Source organism: Myotis brandtii, unplaced genomic scaffold (assembly GCF_000412655.1).
Source record: "Myotis brandtii unplaced genomic scaffold, ASM41265v1 scaffold125, whole genome shotgun sequence".
NCBI lineage: Eukaryota > Metazoa > Chordata > Mammalia > Chiroptera > Vespertilionidae > Myotis > Myotis brandtii.
The window spans coordinates 1485565-1494927 of NW_005354385.1; the positions used below are offsets into that span (position 1 = coordinate 1485565).

The window sequence follows — 9363 nt, forward strand, 5'->3', positions numbered from 1 at the left end:
AAACTCTAAAAATAAGAATAATTGAACAGATTTATTATATCAAAACAATTTTTAAACCTTACATTGGAAATTCTGATCATAGGAACAAATAATAAAATATAAATAAATAGAAATATTGAAAATGATCAAAAGTTATTTTACTTCAATAATTTTCTCCACATCACCAATAGCTAGTTAAGTAGTAACAGCAGAAAAAAAATGTAGCTGAAATAACAAAATTTAAAAATAAACTTTTTTTCTAAGAATAATTATAACAATGTTCATATAAAACACTGACAGTTGTTTTTTTTTTTTACAAAAAGCAATCTCCTGAAAAAAATACCAACAAGTGTATATTAATATATAGAAAATAGAATCCAGATATTTCTAATTAGAAAAAAATATAAAAATAACAATTCTCCAGAATTATTGGTTTATGATAGAAATTATAATATTAATCAGCCTATTTTGTGGATCTTGTCAAGATAATCCTAAAATTCATATAAAAGAACAAATGTGTTTATAGATATGTGTACAGGGGTCAATTAAAAAATTATCCTATCTTGATATGCTGCATGAGGGTCCTCTCTGACAAATTGTGGTTATGTGAAATTTATTTATTTCTTCCGAATTTCCATATTTTTATCTTTAAAATGGATTGATTATTTGAAAATTCATTTATAACAGAATATGGCTAACTTTTTATATTTTCTAAAATACCTATAATTCTTATCCATAACCTGGATATTTCTGATGATGATGGTGATAATGAAGAAAACTAACCTTTAGCAATCATTTACTATGGGTCAAATACCGTTTTAAAGCAATTTTACAAAATTAACTAATTTAATAATCACAACAACTAATTTATAGATTGTAAAACTTGGGCATCATTTCCTCTATGCTGCTTAAGTGGTAGAGCACGGATGTGAGCCTAAGGTATTTTTCTCTAGTTTCTAAACTCAGGAGCAAGGCCTAATCAATGACATTGGCCTTCATATTGCATCAGGTGTTCTGACTCTTGATGTATGGCCTTGTGCATATTAACAGAGAAACTTCGCCGAGACCGGTTTGGCTCAGTGGATAGAGCGTCGGCCTGCGGACTGAAGGGTCCCGGGTTCGATTCCGGTCAGGGGCATGTGCCTGGGTTGCGGGCACATCCCCAGTAGGGGGTGTGCAGGAGGCAGCTGATCGATGTTTCTCTCTCATCGATGTTTCTAACTCTCTATCTATCTCTCTCCCTTCCTCTCTGTGAAAAATCAATAAAATATATTTAAAAAAAGAAAAACCAATAATTAACAGGTTAACAGAGAAACTTCATTCATTGATTCACTTTCAATGAACTGCAAATACACACCCAGTTAAGTGAATTTTCTGAGTATATTCTTTTAACTAAATTACAAAGTAGTTTTTAAGTAAAATATACTACTGAAACATTGATCCCTAAGCATGATTTTAAGTTTGTATAGCTTTTTGTCTTTTATTTCTATTTGACATAAAGAGGTTATAGTTTTCGGTCAGGATAATGAAAGTGTTCATATTTCATACTCTTGGAAGGTGAGAACCAGATGTATGTAGCTGTAGAAAACCATGATATGTGTACTCTCGAGTTCTGTTGGTCGGATAAATGCTACCATTTCCCAGACAGTCCTCAGCTACCTGCCCCTGACTGAACGAGCAGTTATTTGTTTTGGCTAAAAGTAATAATTAAGGGCTGAGTCTCTATTAATAGCAACAGTAACCAAGAAATAAAACTTTGTAAAAAAAAAAAAAAGAAAGAAAACTTTGTGTTTGCTTCCTTATTTCAAAGAAAAAATGCTTTTGTCCTAAAGCAACAGATGTCAAATGGTTTGGTCTCTGGACCACGATTCTTAAAACTTTTTAAGGATCTCAATGAGCTTTTGTTTACAGGCTTTATAACTTTCAACATTTAACTTAGTAGATATTAAAAGTGAATAATTATTAAATTCATATTCATTGAATCATTTGTAAAGAACAATAACAAACACATTGCGTAACATAAATAATATTGTGGTATTTTATTGAAAGACATTTTGATATCTCAGACCCCTGAGTGAGAACCACTGTCCTCAAGTAAAATGTCAGTTTATTTCAGACGGTGAAAGAGCCTCCTAAAAGAGAAAGCTTGGAAATACATTTATTTACCTTGGTCTATAACAGATACCTACATCTGTAAAGAAGTGTCAAAGGTGTTAAAATTTTGTCAAAGTTCATTTTATCTTATTAGGCTTACTTCCTTGGTTTACTGATTAATGTCTTTGACTACTACATGAAATATTATTTTTTACCTGTTTTATCTAATCTGCTTAAAATATTGTATCAGAAATTTTCCTGTGCTTATGTTTAATTAATTATGCCCTTAGTTATTAAAGAAAAAAGTCTCCTTACTTATAAAAGATCTAGGTTTCTGTAGAATCGCATTAACTTTTATGTTCATTGTTAAATGTTTTCTTGTCACTGTGATTAACTAGGTAGCCAGTTACTGACTTAAAATACCAATGATCCTATCTTATAAGTGTCCAAATCTTTTCTGACAAATATTTTTAGTTTTTCTTCCCCAAACCCAATCTTAAATACGGAAAATAATGAAAGTCTCAGCATAATTTTAGCACTTAATACTATGTTTAAAATTTCCCAGAGAGCCCACTGGATAATTACAACATACGTGTCATCTTATAAAACAGAAATGCTAGAGATAATTAGGTTTGCTTGCTGTACTACTATTGTGCTATATGGAAAAATCTTTCAAATCAGAAGGGACAAGCCATATACCGATGTTAAATTTGTGTAGGTAAATTATAACTCATGTACATATTTCATGAATTGTATGCATCACAGGAATTTCCTGGAGATTTGTTAATGTTATTGCTGGCTATACTGTTTTACTTGCAGAAACACTAATCAAAATTCTGCTAAAATGTTCTCTACCTTGAAAGACAATTATGATCTCCATTCTGATATTTTGGATTATACTAATAAGTAAAACAGTTATTGAATCTCTGTCATCCAAAATGCGATTCATTTTAAGTTAGTGCTTGCATGAAGGCTCTGATAAAACTTTAGGTAAGAGTTTGTGTCTTCTCACTCATATGTGGGATATAATGATCAACATAAACTCATGAACAAAAATAGATCCAGAGACAAATGGCAGGGGAGGTGGTGGTGGTGGGGAGGGTTAGAGAGCAACCAAAGGACTTGTATGCATGCATATTAGCATAACCCAGTGGTTCTCAACCTTCCTAATGCCGTGACCCTTTAATACAGTTCCTCATGTTGTGGTGACCCCCAACCATAAAATTATTTTCATTGCTACTTCATAACTGTACTTTTGCTACTGTTATGAATCGTAATGTAAATATCTGCTACACAGGATGTATTTTCATTGTTACAAATTGAACATAATTAAAGCATAGTGATTAATCACAAAAACAATATGTAATTATATATGTGTTTTCCGATGGTCTCAGGCGACCCCTGTGAAAGGGTCGTTTGACCCCCAAAGGGGTTGTGACCCACAGGTTGAGAACCGCTGGCATAACCAATGGACACAGACACTGGGGTGGTGGGGGCTTGCCTGGGGTGAGAATGGCTGGGGAGGGGAAGGGTCAATCTGGGAAAAAGGAGTTATATGTAAATAACTTTAGACAATAAATAAATAAATTAATAAATTAATTAAATTTTTTAAAAAAAGAGTTTGTGTCTTCAATCAAGGACAGTTTCAGAGCCTTGTGACAAATTATATACTATGATACTTCTATGAATAAACTCTTAAGTACTGGCTTCTGAGCTTATATCAGTTATAAAATTTTATACTGTATCAGTGGACTAAATCAAGCTTTTCAGAACTCATTTTAGTTGAGAAGCAGATGGCTTTATCAAAACATACTGCCAATCAAAGATCAGCAGACGAGGGATCAGCAGATGAGGAAAATTTTATTGCTCTTACTTGTCTAGAATATAGTTGATGTTGTTTCAATGCCATTTTTTCTGGGTATAAAAATATGCCTTTTCTTTTTCTACTTGTTATCTCAAACCCACAGCTATCTATATATATAAAAGCCTAAGTGACCGGGCAACCAGGCGACTGGTCGGTAGCTATGACATGCACTGAACACCAGGGGAAGACACTCAAAGCAGGAGCTGCCGAGCGACAGCAACTTTGCAGAGTGCCCTCTCGGGGAATGTCGGACTGCTGGTTTCGTCCCAATCCCTGCAGGCCAGGCTGAGGGACCCCACCGGTGTATGAATCCATGCACCAGGCCTCTAGTGCTTTTATAAACTAAAATAGAATATTTTAAAACTATATCTAATTCTCACCAATTCCCATGATGGTCTACCAAACCTTCTTACCTTTTATTACTTTGACAATATAGTTATTTATTCAGAGTCAATAAGAATCTGTTCTCCATTTACCAAAACATAATTGGGGAAATCTATTGTATTGTGCAACAAAGACTTTATTTGAGAACTATGCTATTTAACTGGGAAGGACAAGGAACTTTCAAGAAATAAAAGATCAGTTTATGTTAGGAATCCATGCTAAAAATATCCTTTCAGGGAAACTGACCTGATACCTGGTTCACCAAGTCCCAACCTTACAGGGATCAAGAAAAGTCACTGCATGGCAACTCATGAGTATTAGAAAACTTGAGGACATTGCAAAAGGAGGCATTCATCAAAATTTACAGGTAGAGTTGGTGACATCTGGTGGTGTTTCTTGGGAGTAGTATTCTTGCCTTGGAAGAATAAATGATACAGGCTTTAAAAATTCTAATCTGAGATTCCTTATGAAAACTTCCAAAGATAATTTAATTTATAGTCTTAGTAATCTGAATATATTAATTTTATTACTCAAGAAATAATCTTGGAGATTTTATGATTATGATAAGGGAGATAGTCCAGGAAAATTAGGACTTTTAAGGAGGCATGACTCAAAGTCATGTGTAGAACGATGCTTCAGGTTATTTACACCTTTCGTTGTCTTGAGCCAACTTAGTAAAGGGTGGAAAACAAATAATAATGCAAATGGTTCTTATCCATAAAAATGCAAACTGGTTTCATCCAGTGGGATGCAATTGATTATTGTCCTGTAAATAGTGGTCATTTTTTATATAAATTTGTAAATTCAGTTCAGCATTTCTTATTGACTCCACCTCTTCATACACACACACACACACACACACACGCACACACACACATACACACGCACAGAGGCTAACATATTGATACACTAGTACATGTAAATATGTGTATATGTATAATGTGTTCTTTGAAACAGCTTTTAAATCAATTATCATATCTTACTAATTCCCTTATTAATTAATTAGTTAAATAAAATGTTAGAAACAGAGTCATTAAAAAAATAAGCAACAACTTTAGAGATAATTTACCCAGATGACAGCAGGAGGCAGGAGGGAATTGGGCATATTCCAGAAAATAAAATAGCATGTGTAAAATCCCTAAAGCAGGAGAGAGAAAACACTAGAAGAAGGGCAGGAACATGGGACAGAGAGTATGTGATAAGGCTGGAGAGGGTAGGCAGGATCATAGGCATGTGGGAAACTCTGGGCCATATTTAAGTTTCATTTTGATCTTAAAAGAAATGATATAAAGTCACAAAAGTGCTTTAAAGTGGAAGATGGAGATAGATTTTAGGCACTTAGATTTGATTTCAAAGAGATGGCATTGTGCATTATGGAGAATTAATTGGAAAGCAGACTCTACAAACAGGCTGTTTTAATCTAAGTGAGCTATTATAAAACCTTGAAAAAAGTGGTGGCAGTGGAGATAAAGAGAAATGGGTTGATGTGAGAGATATTTTCTAAAGCAAATAATTAACTAAGGAGTAGAATGAACCTAAGCATCCATTGATGGATGAATATATAAAGAAAAAGTGGCAGATCCATGCCTCTGATTCCATTTTCTCATCAGCTTATTTTATTCATTAGACTCAATATATAAGTGAGATCCTATGGTGTTTGTCTTTCACCCACTGGCTGTTTTCACTTAGCATAATAATCTCCAGGTCCATCCATGCTGTTACACAAGGTAACAGTTCCTTTTTTTCACAGCCTCATAGTATTCCATTGTGTACCACATTTTTTTTTTATCCACTCATCTACTAATGTGTACTTGGACTGTTTCCAGATCTTGGCAATTGGAAATAATGATGTTATGAGCATAGGAATGCATATATTCTTTCTGATTGGTGTTTTGGGACTCTTAGGATATATTCCCATAAGGAGAGTTCTGGGTCAAAAGGCAGTTTTCACAGCTTCATAGTATTCCATTGTGTACCGCATTTTTTTAATCCACTCATCTACTAATGTGTACTTGGACTGTTTCCAGATCTTGGCAATTACAAATAATGATGTTATGAACATAGGAATGCATATATTCTTTCTGATTGGTGTTTTGGGACTCTTAGGATATATTCCCATAAGGGGAGTTCTGGGTCAAAAGGCAGTTCCATTTTTAATTTTGGGGGGACAGTATAATGTCAGAAGAGTGGGGATGAGGGGACTAGATCAAAGATTGTGAAGAGATTATCCAAATACACAGACAACAGTTTGGTGATAGCTAGAAAGGCGTGTGTGTGTGTGTGGGGGGGGCAGGTTTGGGTGGGAGGTGGGCAAAGGTAGATAGAAATGGGGGACATCTGTAAACAATAAAAGTAAAGCAGAAAAAAAAGAATACAATGTTATATATTCAACCATAAAAAATAAGGAAATCCTGCCATTTGCAACACGGATGAACCATGATGGCATTATATTAAGTGAAATAAATCAGACACAGAAAGACAAATACCATATGATCTCACTATATGTGGAATCTAGCGACAACAAAAATAAAAAAAAACCTGAACTCATAGATGTAGATTGATAGTTGCCAGAGGCAGCGGGTGGAGGGTAGGCAAAATGATTGAAGGTGGTCAACAGGTACAAACTTCCAATGATAAAATAAGTCATAGGAATGCAATGTACAGCACCATGACTACAGTTAATAATACTATAGTGTATATATAAAAGTGGCTAAGAGACTAGATCTTAAATGTTCTCATCACAAGAAAAAAAATGTAACCATAGAGTGATGAATGTTAACTATTCTTATTGTGATGTTCATTTCACAATCTATATAATTATTGAATCATTATCTTATACATCTGAGACTACTATGTCAATTATATCTCAATTAAAAATACTTTAAAAAGTCATCCAATTGTTAATATTTCCTGTTTTGCTATTCATATATTCAAATTTGCTTTACAATAGAATCCAATGACAAATAGGGAATAGTCTATAATTTCAAATGTATGTATAGATAGATAGATAGATAGATAGATAGACTTTTACTTTTGGATGTGCATTTGGTTCACTATTTGTTTGATAGAGGAGGAGCAGGAAGAAAACTGAGATGGAAACAATTAGCAAATTCCCTAGGACAGGTAACACTTGTTAGGAGTGGTTTTTTAGGAAAAAAGATTGAGGCAGAAGTATAATCCAATGCCATCAACCAGCAAGAAATATAAGTTTATCAGAATATAAAAATGATGTAAATTGTCTTATTATTTTCTAATGATCATTCGAGTGTGTGTGTGTGTGTGTGAGAGAGAGAGAGAGAGAGAGAGAGAGAGAGAGAGAAGGTTTGGGTGGAGCAGCGGGTAAGGTGTTGACATTAGTGGGACTTCCAGCCAGTCACAGAGATATAAAGCAGGCTCCTTTCTCATGTAATTGAAGGAGGTGGGGTTGAGAAAGTTGTGTTTCTGAGTCATGAGAACAGCACTACCCATCCCAAAGGAGCTTGAGAGGAACTGCAGCTGCCAACTTCACTCACCTCCACCACCAACAATCTGAATCATTACTAAAATAACTAAATAAGTATTCAAGAATTCACAAATTGCTTTATTTTAGGAGAATAAATCTTGAGAAATAGTTCACCCCCTATATGCTGACAATATTTCCATTCCAGTTTCTAACATCTCCATGCAAGAGGCTGCCTTGGTTTGTAGTATTCCCTAAGTTTTCCAAGAAAAGCAAAACAAAACAAAACCACAGAAATGAAGACAAGAAGGACATTTGTTTGATTAGGGAGATGGCAAGGTGTAAGAGGTATAATATTTAAACTGATCTGTTTCCTGTTTTGAGTATTTTAGGAAACCTATGTTTTAAGGATGAAACTACATCTATTTCCCAGAAATTCTAATCTTTTAAAAATTATCTGTTATGAATTTTTGTGGTATTATTTTTATTTAAAAAAAACACAGTGCTATCACCCCTATATATTGCTTATTACTCACAAAAGGAAAACAAACAAACAAAAACCCACCTTTATTATTGAAAAATCTGTCAGATACCACCTTAACTAAGTGCTCACCTAGTCTCCTCATTTATGGGGCAAACTGACATTTCTCCCCCTGACTGATGGACTAAGAAGGAACTACATCTAGTTCTACCAAAAATATTTAATTAGAGTCTAATCATGAGGAAATAGACACATCCAAATTGATAGTTATTAGGCCTGGAGTCTTAAGATATCAGTGTTACTAATGCTAAAAAGGCTGGGGAACCAATAAATTCAATGTGTGATTCTTGATTGCATCTTGAAATCAAAACAAAACAAAAACATTGAAAATACAAAAAACAACCAGGAACAGTTACAAAGAATATTATTAGGATCATGAGAGAAAGTGGAATGTATTTTAGAAAACACATTTAGATAAATATTAAATTTCCTGAATATTTTAATATATATAGTTATGTAGAAAAATGTTCTTGTTCGTAGGGTATCTGAGGGATGACAAGAGAGAGTAAAAGAGAGATCCATATGGTAAAATGTTAACAAGTGAAGAATTTTGGTGTAGAGTTTACATGTGTTCATTGACCAGTTTTCAATTTTCTTGTAGGTTTGAAAATTTTCAAATGTTAACTTAGGAAAATGAAATAATTAAAAGTTTCATTTTTTAAAAATGTATCTTTATTGTTGAAAGTATTACAGATGTCCCCTTTTTTCCCATTGACCCCCTACACCCCACCTCTGTTTCCCCCAAGCCTTCAGCAGTCTCAAAGGGTAAGAGATTCTTCTTTTTTACAGCTACATAGCATAAATGCACCATGGCTTTTTTATACACTCACCTACTAATGGGCACTTGGGCTGTTTCCAGATCTTAGCTATTGTAAATTGAGTTGCTATGAACATAGGGCTGCATACATTTTTTCTGATTGGTGTTTCAGGTTTCTTAGGATATATTCCTAGAAGTAGGATCACTGGGTCAAATGGCAGTTCCATATTTAATTTTTTTTTTGAGGAAACTCCATACTGTTTTCCACAATGGCTGCACCAGTCTGCATTCCCACCAGCAGTGCA

The 9363-nt window shown here is 34.0% G+C and overlaps 1 long non-coding RNA gene across 1 annotated transcript in view; it reads right to left on the reverse strand.

Annotated features, from left to right (window-relative positions):
• Window positions 1-5581: 5581 nt before the first annotated feature.
• The window catches only part of LOC106724934, a 21457-nt gene continuing 17675 nt past the window's right edge, over window positions 5582-9363 (reverse strand). The window contains exon 4 of the long non-coding RNA XR_001360758.1: window positions 5582-5592. This is a non-coding gene — a long non-coding RNA (uncharacterized LOC106724934). The remainder of the gene's footprint in view (window positions 5593-9363) is intronic.